Below are 20,319 nucleotides of genomic sequence, written 5' to 3' on the forward strand. Positions count from 1 at the left end.
GTGTGTAGATTGAGAGTTTTATTGACAATGGAAGCTTTGTGTATAGAGATGGCTGGGTGTGTAGATTGAGAGTTTTATTGACAATGGAAGCTTTGTGTATAGAGATGGCTGGGTGTGTAGATTGAGAGTTTTATTGACAATGGAAGCTTTGTGTATAGAGATGGCTGGGTGTGTAGATTGAGAGTTTTATTGACAATGGAAGCTTTGTGTATAGAGATGGCTGGGTGTGTAGATTGAGAGTTTTATTGACAATGGAAGCTTTGTGTATAGAGATGGCTGGGTGTGTAGATTGAGAGTTTTATTGACAATGGAAGCTTTGTGTATAGAGATGGCTGGGTGTGTAGATTGAGCGTTTTATTGACAATGGAAGCTTTGTGTATAGAGATGGCTGGGTGTGTAGATTGAGGTTTTATTGACAATGGAAGCTTTGTGTATAGAGATGGCTGGGTGTGTAGATTGAGAGTTTTATTGACAATGGAAGCTTTGTGTATAGAGATGGCTGGGTGTGTAGATTGAGAGTTTTATTGACAATGGAAGCTTTGTGTATAGAGATGGCTGGTGTGTAGATTGAGAGTTTTATTGACAATGGAAGCTTTGTGTATAGAGATGGCTGGGTGTGTAGATTGAGAGTTTTATTGACAATGGAAGCTTTGTGTATAGAGATGGCTGGGTGTGTAGATTGAGAGTTTTATTGACAATGGAAGCTTTGTGTATAGAGATGGCTGGGTGTGTAGATTGAGAGTTTTATTGACAATGGAAGCTTTGTGTATAGAGATGGCTGGGTGTGTAGATTGAGCGTTTTATTGACAATGGAAGCTTTGTGTATAGAGATGGCTGGGTGTGTAGATTGAGCGTTTTATTGACAATGGAAGCTTTGTGTATAGAGATGGCTGGGTGTGTAGATTGAGAGTTTTATTGACAATGGAAGCTTTGTGTATAGAGATGGCTGAGTGTGTAGATTGAGAGTTTTATTGACAATGGAAGCTTTGTGTATAGAGATGGCTGGGTGTGTAGATTGAGAGTTTTATTGACAATGGGAGCTTTGTGTATAGAGATAGTTGGGTGTGTAGATTGAGAGTTTTATTGACAATGGAAGCTTTGTGTATAGAGATGGCTGGGTGTGTAGATTGAGAGTTTTATTGACAATGGAAGCTTTGTGTATAGAGATGGCTGGGTGTGTAGATTGAGCGTTTTATTGACAATGGAAGCTTTGTGTATAGAGATGACTGGGTGTGTAGATTGAGAGTTTTATTGACAATGGAAGCTTTGTGTATAGAGATGGCTGGGTGTGTAGATTGAGAGTTTTATTGACAATGGAAGCTTTGTGTATAGAGATGGCTGGGTGTGTAGATTGAGAGTTTTATTGACAATGGAAGCTTTGTGTATAGAGATGGCTGGGTGTGTAGATTGAGCGTTTTATTGACAATGGAAGCTTTGTGTATAGAGATGGCTGGGTGTGTAGATTGAGCGTTTTATTGACAATGGAAGCTTTGTGTATAGAGATGGCTGGGTGTGTAGATTGAGCGTTTTATTGACAATATCCATAGTGTATGTAGAGAGTTATTGATGAAATTTGCAGTGAATCTAGATTGAGTGTTTTATTGACGACATCTGCAGTGTATCTTGATTGAGAGCTTTGTTGGCGATATTCGCACTGTGTTTAGATTTAGAATTTCATAAACGCTTTGTGTAAAGAGATAGCTGGATGCGTAGGGTAAGAGTTTCATTTCTAAGATAATCAGCGTGTCTAGACTGAGATTTTTATTGACAGTACTTGCTGTATGTCAAAAATAATAGTTGTATTTCAAGTCCTGTGTGTGTGTGTGTGTGTGTGTGTGTGTGTGTGTGTGTGTGTGTGGTGCTTATCCCAATAGTGTGTATATCACAATAGTGTGTATATCCCTATAATGCGTATATCCCAATATTGTGTATATTTCAATGTTGTGTATATTCCAATAGTGTGTATATCCCAATAGTGTGTATATCCCAATAGTGTGTATATCCCAATATTGTGTATATCCCAATATTGTGTATATCCCAATAGTGTGTATATTCCAATAGTGTGTATATCCCAATAGTGTGCATATTCCTATAATGTGTTTATCCCAATATTGTGTATATCCCAATATTGTGTATATTTCAATGTTGTGTATATTCCAATAGTGTGTTTATCCCAATAGTGTGTATATCCCTATAGTTTGTATATCCCAATAGTTTGAATATCCCAATATTGTGTATATCCCAATAGTGTGTATATCCCAATATTATGTATATTCCAATAGTGTGTATATCCCAAGAGTGTGTATATCCCAATATTGTGCATATCCCAATATTGTGTATATTCCAATAGTGTGTATATTCCAATAGTGTGTATATACCAATATTGTGTATATCCCTATCGTGTGTATATCCCAATATTGTGTATATCCCTATGATGTGTATATTCCTATAGTGTGTATATACCAATATTGTGTATATCCCTATAATAAAAATTATTCCTAGAATATAATTTAATTGATCATAATGAAGACTGCTTGTTAATTTCTTTATTGGTAAGTTGTTGTTAGGTAGCAATATAGTTTGATTTATCCTGTACGGTTACTTCCCTTGGTTTGGTAGTTTATTTCCATATTTGCAATTAGAGTTATCGCCCTTGGCAGTTCCTGATATTTGGTAGCCATTGCTAGCGTGTGAGATACAAATGTCCGATTAATTTCCTTCGGGACAGCTACCAACCATTATTATCAACCAACCTTGAACGCTGCTGTATTCATTGTCATTGATTGAGGGTTTGGATGGGCCTTTTGCTCTCCGATGGTATAATCGGACTCAGATATTTAAAAATTGTGTTACCGATAAGTGTAACTGAAAATAGGCCACGGTAGCCATGCGGGCGCCGATTTATCATTCGGCTACAGTTTGGCTATGTATTCCTTCCGCAATTAAGCGATTCATTGTGTCCTTCTTACACTCTACTGTTCAGTATTTCGAGGTCGTGGAGGCAGTATCTGCCAGAGTTACCCCTCGCCTGGTTGAGGCAGTTCATTCAGCAATAGAGCCAGTTACCGCCACTCAACCAGAAGGTATAGTAGCATGTAATACTGTAAATCCATCCCTGGAGCCCTCTCAGTCTACAATATCGAGCTGTGTTAGTCAGTTTGACCCAAAAGAGTTGCCAGTGTCAATAATGATTTAGGCAGTAACATTTCACAATCCATAAGGCAAAAAATCATGGGCAAGGAATTTATTGACCTTGGTCGTATGTTAGCAAAGCCTTCTCGGATAGATGACGAGAAACGCTTGTCTTTGGTTGGGGGTGAATTTGTTGTAAAAAGTAAAAATAAAACCCCTACAATAGTCGACTTGGATATGCGTTCATCGTGTTCATGTCAATGTACACATCAGTGTATCCAGGAGAGGTATCTAGCATGTTAAAGTACATGCATACAGTAAGGTTAGGGGCAAAAAGGGTTGGAGGTCTTGGATGGAGGAGTTATGATGAGCAGTTCCGCTTAAAAAAGGCCCAAAACCATGCTATTCCTTGGAATACAGTGGACCAGGAGCTGTGGCTCCTTTATATGCATTTTGGGGGCGCAACTTCGTCAGCCATAACAAAACCTCCCAGGATGGTTCAGGGCATAAAGAAATGTTTTGATTTTAATAATGGCAACTGTAACAGGTCTTTTTGTTTTTACAAACATATTTGTTTACATTGCTCAGGAAATCATAGGAAGATTAACTGTTATCAGCTGGGGGCACAGACAAATAATTCTAATATGAATTATTCTTCTATGTCAGGCAACAATCCTTCCACCAGCAAAGCAGGTAGTTGTCAACCTCCAGCCGGGGGTTATAACAAGTTTAATGGATCTCGGGCGAACACCAATTAAACCTGACATTCTCAGCAATTTGTTGCGGTCACATCTAGACAGTATTTTAGTGGATGAGCTAGTGTCTGGTTTTCGTTTTGGTTTTTCATTACATTATCGAGGTCCACGTGTACATTCTAATTGTCGGAATTTACTTTCGGTTAAGGGTAATGAAAATGAGGTTCTCAAGAAGATACAGAAAGAGATAGATGCAGGTAGAGTAGCGGGGCCTTTGTCCACATTGAAACTTTCTCCGATTGGTTTGGTACCCAAGAAAGATTGGTCATGGAGATTGATTCACCATCTTTCATATCCGAAGGATAACAGTGTTAACACGTTCATTGATGAGAATTTTTGTAGGGTGCTTTATACAAATTTTGACCGCATAATTAATATAGTTCAATGTCTTGGACCCAACACTTTGGTGGGAAAAATGGACATAAAGTCTGCATTTCGTTTATTACCTATCAGTCCTTCTGACTTCAATTTGTTGGGGTTTAAACTTGGGGAACAAATTTTTGTTGATAAATGTTTACCTATGGGTTGTGCAATATCCTGTTCATTATTTGAGAAATTTTCAACGGCTCTGGAATGGATTGTTCGGGAGGTGGTAAAGTTGGATAGTTCACAGCACTGTTCAGATCTAGATCACTATTTAGATGATTTTTTCTTTGCTGGTAAGGACGGTACTTCTGAATGCTTCTATTTCATGAACACTTTTGACAGGATCTGTACTGATTTGGGGGTTCCTATTGCCGTAGAAAAAACTGCTTTACCAACCCCTATTTTAACATTTTTAGGTTTGGAAATAGATTCTATAAATATGCAAATTAAAATTACCAGTGATAAGCTGGTGTTGCTAGTTGGGTTACTGAATGAGGTTGCTGTTAAGAAAAAAGTCACACTAAAACAACTTCAGGCCTTGACTGGGTCTCTGAATTTTTGTGTAAGGGCAATTCCAGCTCCCCGTGCATTTATGCGGCGTTTCAACAATGCGATGTCAGGAGTTAACAGGCCACATCACTTTATACGAGTTTCCCAAGGATTGAGGGATGATATCCATACTTGGCTTACTTTTTTAGAGCTTTTTAATGGATATTGTAGTTTTCCTGAGAAAGATTGGGTCAACAACTCAGAGTTACAGCTATTCACAGTGCAGGGGGTGACAGCACAAGGGGGAGGGGGGGGGGGGGGGGGGGGGGGGGGCGGGTGATGGGCTTCTTTTATGGTAAATGGGCATTTTTTCCCTGGCCTGAAGCATGGATAGGTTCACCAATCATTCGGGACATCACCTTTCTGGAACTTATTCCTATTGTCATGGCAATTTTTATTTGGGGCTCTGAACTTGAAAACAAAAAAAATCATTTTGAATACAGATAATGAAGGCCTAATGGCAATTTTGAACAAGAAAACTTCAAAATCGTGTAGAGTCATGGGTTTCATTCGCCCATTTATACTGAGGTGTATGTTGTACAATATTCAGTTTAGGGCAGTTCATATTGATGGGAAGTTAAATTGTATTGCTGATGCTATCTCTCGGCAGCAATGGGACCGCTTCCGCGGATTGGCACCTCTCGCAGAGCTGGTACCATCGGAAATTCCGGCTTCATTCCTAGAGTTGATATCCAACACGAAATTAACCGGCTCCTGAGAGCTTCCATTTCATCAAACTCTAGATAAGTGTATGAGACTGGAATAGTTCGTTTCGAACAGTTTTGTAAAACTTACCTCTCAAACTGTTCTTGGCCACCAACCCAACAGAGTGCAATGGAGTTTATCGCGTATTTGTCGTCACAAGGTATTGCTCCATCTACTGCAAGGGCTTATATTTCTGGTATAGGTTTCAAATGTAAAATGAGTGGGCATTTTTTCCCTGGCCTGAAGCATGGATAGGTTCACCAATCATTCGGGACATCACCTTTCTGGAACTTATTCCTATTGTCATGGCAATTTTTATTTGGGGCTCTGAACTTGAAAACAAAAAAATCATTTTGAATACAGATAATGAAGGCCTAATGGCAATTTTGAACAAGAAAACTTCAAAATCGTGTAGAGTCATGGGTTTCATTCGCCCATTTATACTGAGGTGTATGTTGTACAATATTCAGTTTAGGGCAGTTCATATTGATGGGAAGTTAAATTGTATTGCTGATGCTATCTCTCGGCAGCAATGGGACCGCTTCCGCGGATTGGCACCTCTCGCAGAGCTGGTACCATCGGAAATTCCGGCTTCATTCCTAGAGTTGATATCCAACACGAAATTAACCGGCTCCTGAGAGCTTCCATTTCATCAAACTCTAGATAAGTGTATGAGACTGGAATAGTTCGTTTCGAACAGTTTTGTAAAACTTACCTCTCAAACTGTTCTTGGCCACCAACCCAACAGAGTGCAATGGAGTTTATCGCGTATTTGTCGTCACAAGGTATTGCTCCATCTACTGCAAGGGCTTATATTTCTGGTATAGGTTTCAAATGTAAAATGAGTGGGCATTTTTTCCCTGGCCTGAAGCATGGATAGGTTCACCAATCATTCGGGACATCACCTTTCTGGAACTTATTCCTATTGTCATGGCAATTTTTATTTGGGGCTCTGAACTTGAAAACAAAAAAATCATTTTGAATACAGATAATGAAGGCCTAGTGGCAATTTTGAACAAGAAAACTTCAAAATCGTGTAGAGTCATGGGTTTCATTCGCCCATTTATACTGAGGTGTATGTTGTACAATATTCAGTTTAGGGCAGTTCATATTGATGGGAAGTTAAATTGTATTGCTGATGCTATCTCTCGGCAGCAATGGGACCGCTTCCGCGGATTGGCACCTCTCGCAGAGCTGGTACCATCAGAAATTCTGGCTTCATTCCTAGAGTTGATATCCAACACGAAATTAACCGGCTCCTGAGAGCTTCCATTTCATCAAACTCTAGATAAGTGTATGAGACTGGAATAGTTTGTTTCGAACAGTTTTGTAAAACTTACCTCTCAAACTGTTCTTGGCCACCAACCCAACAGAGTGCAATGGAGTTTATCGCGTATTTGTCGTCACAAGGTATTGCTCCATCTACTGCAAGGGCTTATATTTCTGGTATAGGTTTCAAATGTAAAATGAGTGGGCATTTTTTCCCTGGCCTGAAGCATGGATAGGTTCACCAATCATTCGGGACATCACCTTTCTGGAACTTATTCCTATTGTCATGGCAATTTTTATTTGGGGCTCTGAACTTGAAAACAAAAAAATCATTTTGAATACAGATAATGAAGGCCTAGTGGCAATTTTGAACAAGAAAACTTCAAAATTGTGTAGAGTCATGGGTTTCATTCGCCCATTTATACTGAGGTGTATGTTGTACAATATTCAGTTTAGGGCAGTTCATATTGATGGGAAGTTAAATCGTATTGCTGATGCTATCTCTCGGCAGCAATGGGACCGCTTCCGCGGATTGGCACCTCTCGCAGAGCTGGTACCATCAGAAATTCTGGCTTCATTCCTAGAGTTGATATCCAACACGAAATTAACCGGCTCCTGAGAGCTTCCATTTCATCAAACTCTAGATAAGTGTATGAGACTGGAATAGTTTGTTTCGAACAGTTTTGTAAAACTTACCTCTCAAACTGTTCTTGGCCACCAACCCAACAGAGTGCAATGGAGTTTATCGCGTATTTGTCGTCACAAGGTATTGCTCCATCTACTGCAAGGGCTTATATTTCTGGTATAGGTTTCAAATGTAAAATGAGTGGAGTTGTGGGTGTGACTCAATTTTTCATTATCAAAAACATGCTTCTTGGTATGGCAAGACTAGATGCTAGATGTGATTCCCGTCTACCCGTTACTCCAGAGCTCCTCACCAAGATTATCAACATTCTACCTTATGTTTGTATTTCACCTTATGAAGCAAATATGTTCGCGCCCCCCTTTTTTCAGTAGCATTTTTTGCATTTTTGCGTGTTGGGGAATTGGTAGCAGCTAAGCAGGGGGAGTATGGACATGCGTTATTGGCGCATAATGTCTCAGTTTCTACAATAGAGCGCCTGGTTCAGCTAAAGCTTCCTCATTCAAAAACAGATCAGTGTGGATCTGGGGTTGTCATAACATTACAGGAGAACAAGGAAACCGTTTGCCCTTTTAGGTTAGTTAAGAATTTTATAGCCTCCCGTGGCCATGCCCCTGGGGTGTTTTTCTGTCACTGTAACAATGTTCCGGTGACTCGCTATCAGTTTTCAGCAGTTTTGAAAAAGGCTTTGAATGTAATTGGCATTCATTCAAGTGGCTACAAGTCTCACTCCTTTAGGGTGGGGGCAGCTACCGTCGCTTCGTTGAAGGGTTTCTCTGATGAAAAAAATTAAGGAAATGGGTCGTTGGGAGTCAAGAGCATATAAAAAATACATTCGAATTTCAACTGTATCCTTATTGTAGATCAATTGAATTCATTTGTAGTCAGAATACCAGGTTTTTTTCCCATCAATGTAGCAAACAAAAGAATTTCATATGCAGGGTAGCTTTCTGTTCATCATCAAAAATTGGCTCAATTGCAGTAACTTATTGTAAGTTTAGGTCTTCACAGAGTACCACAAAAGAATTTGGATAGTTTGTTCATCCATTATAAGAAGAGCTTTCTGTCATGCAAGGCCTCCAAGGAAGGATCATGCCTTGACCTGGGTCGTTATGGTGCCTCCATCTTATGGCATGCCAAAGGAGGTTTAAGGTGGAACAGTGTTATCCGTCATATTAAACTTCTACTCCCCATTGGGAATCCTCCAGACATTTTAGTCATCCATTGTGGAGGCAATGATGTTGGTAAAGTGAATTCAGGATCATTGTGGTATAAAATGCTTTCAGATCTGGAAACCTTACAAACTATGTTCCCAAACACGAGAATTGTGTGGTAAGCAATTTTACCGCGTTTACAGTGGAGGGGAGGGGAGGGGGGTTACAACATCAGTCAGTTCGTAAGATACCTGTACGTATTAACAGTCAAATAAGTTCTTACCTAATTAGGAATGGGGGCGGGTATATAAGATACCCAGAGATTACAGGTGAGAACACAAGTCTATTCTTGGATGGGGCTTCATCTAAGTAACTTGGGAAACGATATTTTCCTATACAGGTTACAGCAGGGTCTTCAGGCATTATTGGGCAATAATACTAGTATGGCCCCTGTTTTTGGGGAAAGGGGGCCATGGTTATGGTGCTAATTCTGGGTGCTATTTTGTTCAGCAAACATTTAACTTTTAAAGATGTGTGAGAGCATTGCCTGGTCATTTGATATAGTATCTTAAAATTTGTTTTGGATCTTTATTTAATTGTCTTGCTTTTACGTGACTGTTTTTTACTTTGGTGTGGTGTATTTGCTGAAATCTTGGAGGATGCCAAATCGCCCATAACCTTGTTTGGGTCGGCTCCTTAATCTTGATATACTGCAATTGGAATGCAGTATTTTTGTACATTGGCGTACATTTTTTTTCAGCCGGGCACTTGGGGCTCCCCACCATCGTTTTCAGTTTTTGCTGAATATATTTTTGAAATTGATTTTTGCGTCACGGTTGCACCGATTTTGTGGTGTTCTTTGTTTACTTGCTATTCAGTTGCTGCTGAATATTTTGTTTTTGAAAATTGGTCGCCTTTTAACAACAAATTTTTGATTGTTTAAAACATCAAAATTTAACAAACCAGGCTTTTCTCTCGCACTCTGTTGTGGCGGTGGCAAGCACTCGCATTCTGCTTATGTTGTCATTTGGCTGAGTTTCTCCTGCACAACAGATTGCTGCTAAATGTTTTTTGAACTTTGACTTAAAATATGATTTCAAAAGATATCAAATGGTATTGGTTAGTATCTGCTATGATTTTGAGGGGGAGCGGGGGGGGGGGGGGGGGGGGGGGGGGGGGACCTATCGGTCTCGAGTTCAAACCAAATTTCATGTTCTAATCGCCAGTATAGCCACGAAAAACAACTTACTATCCCCTAAATAATGTGTATAATCCAATAGTGTGTATATTCCAATAGTTTGTATACATATCCCAATATTGTGTATATTCCAATATTTCGTATATCTCAATAGAATGTATATTCCAATAGTGTGTATATCCCAATAGTGTGTATATCCCAATAGTGTGTATATCCCAATAGTGTGTATATTCACAATAGTGTGTATATCCCAATATTGTGTATATTCCAATAGTGTGTATATCCCAATAGTGTGTATATCCCAATATTGTGTATATCCCAATAGTGTGTATATCCAATAGTGTGTATATCCCAATACTGTGTATATCCCAATATTGTGTATATTCAATAGTGTGTATATCCCAATAGTGTGTATATCCCAATAGTGTGTATATCCCAATAGTGTGTATATCCCAATATGTGTATATTCCAATAGTGTGTATATCCCAATATTGTGTATATCCCAATAGTGTGTATATCCCAATAGTGTGTATATTCCAATAGTGTGTATATCCCAATAGTGTGTATATCCCAATAGTGTGTATATTCCAATAGTGTGTATATTCCAATAGTGTGTATATCCCAATAGTGTGTATATCCCAATATTGTGTATATCCCAATATTGCGTATATCCCAATAGTGTGTATATCCCAATAGTGTGTATATCCCAATAGTGTGTATATCCCAATAGTGTGTATATTCCAATAGTGTGTATATCCCAATATTCTGTTTATCCCTATAATGTGTATATTCCAATAGTGTGTATATCTCAACATTGTGTATATCCCAATAGTGTGTATATCCCAATATTGTGTATATCCCAATAGTGTGTATATTCCAATAGTGTGTATATCCCAATAGTGTGTATATCCCAATAGTGTGTATATCCCAATATTGTGTATATCCCTATAGTGTGTATATCACAATAGTGTGTATATCCCAATATTGTATATATCCCAATATTGTGTATATCCCAATAGTGTGTATATCCCAATATTGTTTATATCCCTATAATGTGTATATTCCAATAGTGTGTATATCCCAATAGTGTGTATATCCCAATATTGTTTATATCCCTATAATGTGTATATTCCAATAGTGTGTATATCTCAACATTGTGTATATCCCAATAGTGTGTATATCCAAATATTGTGTATATCCCAATAGTGTGTATATTCCAATACTGTATATATCTCAATATTGTGTATATCCCAATATTGTGTATATCCCAATAGTGTGTATATCCCTATAATGTGTATATTCCAATATTTTGTATATCCCTATAGTGTGTATATTCCAATAGTGTGTATATCCCAATAGTGTGTATATCCCAATAGTGTGTATATCCCAATAGTGTGTATATTCCAATAGTGTGTATATTCCTACATGGGGGCCTAATGTTTACAGCATTACTTGTATAACCGTTACATCCCTCGGTATAGCTTGTTAATGTTGACTCAGTGTAACTAGGGAAACAAAGACAACATGGATAGCAGAGGACAGATGTGTCCTTCTGTCACGTGACCCGACACTGTCACTTTTCTCGCACCAGGGTCCGACATGTTCTGACATCGTACCACTGATATCTGGTATTCCGATACGTTATCAATCTGAGATGGTATTACTAAGAGGTCATTCTATTTGTCCGAACCCTGGCGGAGCGTATGACGTCATAACAAAGTTACCGTAATCAATACTCTGACAGATAGTCGACGTGATGTGTATGACAAAAATCCCACATTTAAAAATAAAGCTGTGATATAATGTCTCTAAGTATATCAGAGCATACCATTATGTCCATTGACAGCTAAAATGTTCATATGGAATTTCTCTCCAAAATGATGGTATATTTTCAGTTCTAATAAAAGCTGTTCGTCAGCTCTCACAGAACTCGTAAGAAAACATATTACAGTACACGATACAATATTTCATTACAGTTGATTTCGATCAGCTTCAAAATAATATGGTTCTTCAGAAAATGGCACGTTCGGTACAGCATATTCTAAGATGGCTGTTAGTGTTGGACTCAACTACAATCTAGGTCGCGATGAAGCTTTACAAATATCTGAGACAAAAACAGTTTTCTTCAAACTCAGAAGAAGCGACTTAGGTGACTGTCAAACACTGTTTTATATGTATCGAGGTGTAAATCAATATTGTGTGACAGGGCGTTAACAGGGTGAGTGTAGCAGTATATGTTCATCGTAAATCTAACCTAAAATGCAATACATGAACTGGGTATTAATCATCATGAAGACTCGGCAACGGGCATATCGGTAAAAATCATCCAAACATTTGTTCCGTCGAATGTCTGATATGAATGCAAATACCGAGTAGGATACGACGTCACAGTAGAAATTGTTTTTAGCGGTTTTAAAAGGGACTTTATTGTCACAAGTTTCTTGTACCTTCTAACTACAAGGTAATTAAATATAATCATAACAAAGATTGTGTAATTAGAGACGGATTCTGTGTAATCTTCCTCCCTGTTCTTGTTTGTGTTATATTATTAAATGTCTGGATTAGATACCCTGTTGTGTGGAGACAGGCTTACTCACATCCCGGGACCCTTTAACAGCACACCGGGCCTCACTCGGCAAAATACACTCCACATATATATCCTTCTTATTTATCGATAGCCCGTTTCGCCTATTACACAGATATGGCGACATTGGCATCACGGGGTTTAGTGCTACTTGGATTCCAGGCGACACAGCCAGTATCCGAACACTTGGCTGTACAGTATGCCTATCGCTGACTTACGATTCTTTCCAGCAGCAACAGCAGCCGATGTTGATTCCGAGTCTGTGATTGGCTATCATAGAATCGTTTCCTTTCTGACGGTATGTCTTGACAAAGTTTCGCAAACAACGCTCACTGCTTAGTCTGGCCAACCGGTGCTCTGCTAAGACAGTTGATTTGGAGACACGCCGCCACTGTTAACACCAGTGGCTTGCTCCTATAAACATTCCTTCGCCCTGTTTGGTTACCAGATCGTGTTTGAGGTCGCATCATTGCCTCTTTCTTGACATCTTGGAACGTTTATTCTGTTGATGAGAACGTTTTGTGATTTATAAAGGCTGTTTGATTTTCATTAATATTGGGTTTACAATCACTTACACGCGTGTTGCGGAACTTTATTGCCATCTGTTTGATAAGTACACGGACTTATTTGGAGTACTGGAGTCATTATCTGTTTTATAGGGAAGGTCCTTTACGGATGTTTTGAGAATTGGCTATCGATATATTAGTCTCCTGTTTGGAAACAGAGATATTTTTGAAGTGAAACCCTGTGTGAAAATTGTCAAGGTAAGTCAAAGGAGACATAAAACATGTTTTACTTATACCTCTTCTTGTTTCTTTAAGTATTTAATATTATAAATAAATGTGAAATATTTCTTGAAAATGAGTAAATAAAATTGTTGATTTACTCTCTAGATTCTTCATACCTCGATAATCATTCGCCTCTTCGAAGGAATCATCATATCTATATAATGATGCTAACCTACAGAATCATCATATCTATATAATGATGTTACCTACAGAATCATCATATCTATATAATAATGTTAACCTACAGAATCATCATATCTACATCATGATGTTAACCTACAGAATCATCATATCTATATAATGATGTTAACCTACAGAATCATCATATCTATATAATGATGTTACCTACAGAATCATCATATCTATATAATAATGTTAACCTACAGAATCATCATATCTATATAATGATGTTACCTACAGAATCATCATATCTATATAATGATGTTAACCTACAGAATCATCATATCTACATCATGATGTTAACCTACAGAATCATCATATCTATATAATGATGTTACCTACAGAATCATCATATCTATATAATGATGTTACCTACAGAATCATCATATCTATATAATGATGTTAACCTACAGAATCATCATATCTATATAATGATGTTAACCTACAGAATCATCATATCTATATAATGATGTTAACCTACAGAATCATCATATCTATATAATGATGTTAACCTACAGAATCATCATATCTATATAATGATGTTAACCTACAGAATCATCATATCTATATAATGATGTTAACCTACAGAATCATCATATCTATATAATGATGTTAACCTACAGAATCATCATATCTATATAATGATGTTGCCGTTTTTACTATTGTTACCCGAGGAAAATTAACATGTGATTGATGAACTTTGGTCAGCTGCTTCATTTTGAAAACATTAGTTCGCATCGATAAAGGAATCTAAGAAATTTTTACGAACAATATTTTCAAGTGGATAATTCGACTGTGATTTAATTTTCGAAGCAGAACCTTTAAGGGTACTGTGAAAACGAACATCTAAATATATATTATAGTTCTATAAAAGGGCGAGGATATGTCAAAATATACATTTTTGGGGAACAAAGAAACGCGATGGATTTGTTTACATTGATACAAAACCATCAAAGTTTCTTACTTATCACTAGTAGCAACAGGTAAATAAACGGGTAAAAACTGGTAAATAAACGGGTAAAAACAGGTAAATAAACGGGTAAAAACAAGTAATTATACAGGTAAAAAACAGGTAAATAACCGGGTAAAAACAGGTAAACAAACGGGTAAAAACTGGTAAATAAACGGGTAAAAACAGGTAAACAAACGGGTAAAAACAGGTAAATAAACGGGTAAAAACAGGTAAATAAACGGGTAAAAACAGGTAAATATACAGGTAAAAACAGGTAAATAAACGGGTAGAAACTGGTAAATATACAGGTAAAACAGGTAAATAAACGGGTAAAAACTGGTAAATATACAGGTAAACATACACGGAAACATCCAGGTAAAACAGGTAAACGTACAGGTAAACATTCAGGTAAACATTCAGGTAAACATACAAGAAAACATACAGGTAAACATACAGGTAAACATACAAGTAAACATACAAGTAAACATACAAGTAAACATACAGGTAAACATACAAGTAAACATACAGGTAAACATACAGGTAAACATACAGGTATACTGTACGCAATCCTTGTAACAGAATGATCGCAGAATCAACCAATTCAATGATATGCTATCACTTACTTATTGAGGGGATATTCGGTATGACTTATTGGTGCAACATCCGACATTTCACGCCTCGATGGCAAGTTATGATAAATAAGGTGTTAGGCCGGTTACCAGTTAGATCACAAGCCGCTGATATTATTATACAATATGTAGTTGAAATAAAAAAATATTAAATGTTATTTTATTTTCTGAAATTGAATCCAGCATGGATAAGCTGACACACATAACTCCATTTAGGATATTATAGAGATAATGTATGTACAGTGTATAATATCATCATCAAACAAAATCGTTCCGAACATTTTAACATTATTCGTAATAAATTTCTAAATATACAATGCTATGTATATGGTCTATTTTGGTTTGTTTTTGTTTAACGTCCTATTAACAGCTAGGGTCATTATGGTCTAGTAAGTATTAAAGACGGTATGGTCCAATATAGGTACTGGATCCTAACAAACAAATGGTCGCTGGATGCGTATTACTAGAAATAGATAATTGGTCATGTAGTAGTAACGACAGTAAATTGCCGAATTTTCGAGGCAATCTACGCCTTTATCAAAAAAGCAAGTGAATTACAAACGATCACATATAGACATAAAACATGGAAGAGTTTACAAGTTTAGTAGATATCAACGAAAAATATCGTTACGTTTGTATTATTGATCACCTCGGGCGATAGTTAGTTCGTCGAAAGGCAAAGGCCTATTGTAATTAATTAGAAAACATATTAGGTGGTGTTCAGATGGTATAAATATATCGTCAAAATAGGAGGTTTTGAAAAACAACACAAGTTAAATCGATGTGATGACAGAGCGTGCTATGAAGCAAATATTGTAGTTTCTGTTTATCTCTCCAGTTAGTTGATTGCGTCCCACAAAACTCAACCAAACTGGAATTGGGGGCCGAGATATAAAGATTAGCGCACGCACTTCTTTTTCGATCGCACATTTGCCTGCACAATACAATCGCACATTTATTCTATCATGTATACACATCTTACAGAATTCGTGCAAACATCGTGAGCTTATCGCACAAAGTGTAACCTTGTACAAATATATATCATATATACACTAAACGGGTGGACCATGTTAAACAAATATATATCATATATACACTAAACGGGTGGACCATGTTAAACAAATATATATCATATATACACTAAACGGGTGGACCATGTCAAAATATACATCAAATTGTATAAACGAACAGAACATGTACAAATACACACTACATTGTATAAACGGTCGGACCATGTCAAGATATCTACTTATCTTTTAAACGGGTGGAACTTGTCAAAATATACATCAAGTTGTATAAACGGGCGAAACATGTCAAAATATACACTTTACTGTATAAACGGACGGAACATATCAAAATATACACTTTACTGTATAAACGGACGGAACATATCAAAATATACACTGTATTTTATAAACGGTCGGACCATGTCAACATATACACTGTATTTTATAAACGGGCGGACCATGTCACAATATGCATCAAATTGTATAAATGGTCAGCACATGTAAAAATGTACACTATATTGTATAAACGGGCGAAACATGTCAACGATACACTGAATGTACAAACGGGCGAAAACTACCGATTTCTTACTGTATGCTATGTGTTAGCCCGAATCTATGCTGGATCCAATGTCGTTTCAGTGTCGTCCTGAATAACAAAGTTATTGTTACAATGTTGACACTAGGAGGAAAACGATAAGTCATCATATTTAAAATAGAAATAACCGCCGATATAATATGTGCATCCGGGTTCTCCAATGACCAAATTCAAGTACAATCAGAGGACGAAGATATGCAGTGTTTGCATGTTTTCAATTTCGACCCGATCACACAATTTAGAAGCATTTGTTGTACGGCATCGAAAGATACATTTTTACCCTATTGTCTGAGCCTGTCAAAATGACATACGCGTCTTTTGACGAGATGGAAGAAACGGTCATTTTTCAACAGGAATCCGTATAAGGATTAAACTGTCTTTTTTTTGGTGTCTAATTTTTTTTTATTATTTGTGTAAAAATATTGTATAAACTGTCTTTTTGATACTTTTTTATTAACATAAAAAACGATTTACGTTAGTTACAATTAAGTAGTTCCGGTGGGTGAATATATTCATGCGCGGCATGGATTGATGTCACGTTTTGGGTGTCAAATATGGTCACATAGACTGCAAATCTTTTTACTTAGTTTATATCGTGGCTCTGCCACCAAAATGTAAATATATCGTTATTAAAGTCATGACAAGACCATATTGGCAAATAACAATAAATACAGTGAACTCGTCCTAAACAGTGGACTCGGACTAAACAGTGGACTCGGCCTAAACAGTGGACTCACCTTACATGAATGTAAACGCGTATTTGTGAACGTTGTTTGACACGACGATCTATGTGACCATGTGATGACGTAGACAGCATGTGACGATTACGTAACAACGATAAAAGCTTGTATTCCATACAGTTGTGTGACCGCAAAAAGTTAAACGATGTCCAATGTGCGTACAATGTATGCACGGTAGAATAAACATGCCCACGATTGGCGATCGAAACATCCCAAGAGAAAATAGAATCTGTAGTCTGTGTAACCTGATTGAAATAGGAGACGAATTCCATTATCTATTTAATTGTAGCGATCATCAAATAGCATTAAACAGAAAAAATATATATCTAGATACTATTATGAAAGACCAAATACATTCAAATTTAATACACTTTTTAATTTTGTAGTAGACGATGAATTGAAATCACTTGTGAAATTAATTAAAGAAATAAGTATACGACTCAACAATATTTAAGATAATCTCTTGCTTAACAAATGTATCGATGTAGTATATCATATGTCCTGTACAAATTTTGTATGTATATAATTCTCTACACTTTATATGTTTATGAGAATAAAATATTGTCATTGTCATTGTCATTGAAGGACGTGTATGCGACAGCTGTCGCGGTTAAAATAAATCGAGGTTAATGATCGAAATGTTCTCCTTGGATTTGATAAAAATCGGTTATACCCTATATTGGATAAGATATGTCAGTTTATCTATCTTGGATTAGTATTAGATGTAGTATTTTTTATGTTGTAATGATATACAATTAAATGATATTACAACATTCAATTTGTTAATTGCGATCATTCCCTGACCTGCTTCAGGCTGTTTATAGACTGGATGGGGTGCTGTTACAGGAATGACTGTCTGTTTCCAATGAATGTAATTTACCTAAATGTTTACTTTTGCAACATGGCTGGAGTGTTTCCTTAATTTTCATTGGCCAATTTCCTATTTTTCTCACAAGAACCTATCAGTGAATAGACTTGTTTGTGCTAAAATAGCTCAGGTGTGAAATTCCCCAGGCATTGCGGACCTGTTCGTGCTATTGTTTGGCATCACTTTGTTTACAATATGGCAGACGAGATACCCAACAACGTTTCGATGCAATAAACGAAGAGAAATTATAAGATATTTTGAAAAAAAAAGAACACAAAAAAAAATAAAAAATACTTCAGATGCAACAAAACTATTCCGGCCATATTTAAGTGTCAAATGTAAGTCTGCATGTCTACTTTGAAAACTTTAATCACCATGATTTAGACAGAAGCCTTTGGATATTTTTATTCATCTGTTTTAGTTGAACAAACTCTTGATCAGGTCCGTATAGTCTCGTGTTCCCCTCCACAAAAGACAATAATTGTATCATATAGACTGTACAGTACAAATCTACAGAAGTCAGTAGTACGATCAAATACGTATGTCCATTCTCAACCAGTACCACTAACAATGGAGATGTAGCAACTTAGAGATAGATGGTGCCGGATAATATATATAAAATTGTAGCTGTTCCAATCCAGAATTTAGGAGATCGAAATGATACGGAAAAGTCGAAAACAAATGTGACTATTCCGTGTTTGTGTCATGAAAAGGGCGTACAGATTGATACTGTTCAATCCCACCAACCGTCTGATGTATACTTCAGGTTGAAGCTGACTTACTGTGGTAATTATAGCCGATATAAATGCCAAGCATCAACCAGTTTATCGCGTGACTATTGTCATAGATATTGTCACTTCGTTTTATCGTTTTTGTTTGGTCTTTTCACTTTTTGTTCACCGTTGAATCAAAGATAAACGGATAATACACCGGTAATTGATGAGACAATGGAGAGAGTTTAAAAACTACCAACCGAGCCAACAACAGGGCACATCAAGGTTCCTAAAAGACGCCGAGACGAAAACTAATGTATCATAAAGGTAATTGTATGATGCCTTATGGCGAGTCTTAAGGCACCCAGAATGCACGTTGTTTTATTAGAGGAAACAGCACGAAAGCCTTACCCAGCGTCATATCATCCAGTATCGGCATGGCGTATAAATCTATTAAACCTTTATACAAGGGCAGGCTGTGAACTGACAAATCAACTTTGTAGACTACAAAGGAGAAGTTATGATGTTCCGACTTTGATATCAATAATACAGATTTATGTATCCAATAATCAGTTTAAGTGTATATACTTGTGGACATAAATACTGAGCTGTTGAATTATAGAGCGTGCTTGGATGGCACTTTCTGTTATATAACTTTGACATAACAGTTAAGTTTTACCCAAAGGTACTATCAACAATGAATTGTGGATGAAACCAGATCCTATAAATTATCTCGTATACTTAATGCAACTAACTGGACGCACGAATCATAGCATGTCGATATTGTAGATGTCTACTATATACTTGGACGTTGTACTATAGCATAATGTTGGTATCTGGGTGTCAGTGGCGACCTCTAGATGGTCGTTAATGGCGATCTCTATCTACACGTACTAACGCGTCAGTGGCAACCATTCTTGGACTGGGCGTATTTGCGACATGGAGTTTTGAAAAAGTAGAAAGCTGTTTATAAATAATTTATTATCTAAAACAGCAGTCGTCTATAACTTGCCGACAATACAATACACGCTGATGTTTACTGACATATTCTTCACTCTTCCGTGCAGCACTTTTCATTGGGTTACATAAATGAATTGGCTACATAAATGATTTTTCATTATATCACATTGGGACGACATATAATGCAAATTTTGGGATACATACCGTAACTTGGGCCAATAAAAATAATGTATTTCCGTCATCTAGTGTTTTAATTATATTCCTTAGAGATAATTTTATGTAGAAACAGCCTGTCTAATTGCCGCACCTTGTAACTGATCCGTACAAACTTTGTTAATGCATGATTCATGTCGTCAGCCCATCCTAAGAGCAAATTGTGGACCAGTTTCACGTGACGCGCGTCTTAATTAAACTAATTGTTAAAGAGTGGTATACTTCGTGTGAGGAGGAATGTCACACATGCGTTTAGAGATGGTATCGGGTCTGTGTTGGCCTACCTTGATTGTGAATCAAATTATCTGCTGTAATCAAA

Source organism: Pecten maximus, chromosome 16, assembly GCF_902652985.1.
Source record: "Pecten maximus chromosome 16, xPecMax1.1, whole genome shotgun sequence".
NCBI lineage: Eukaryota > Metazoa > Mollusca > Bivalvia > Pectinida > Pectinidae > Pecten > Pecten maximus.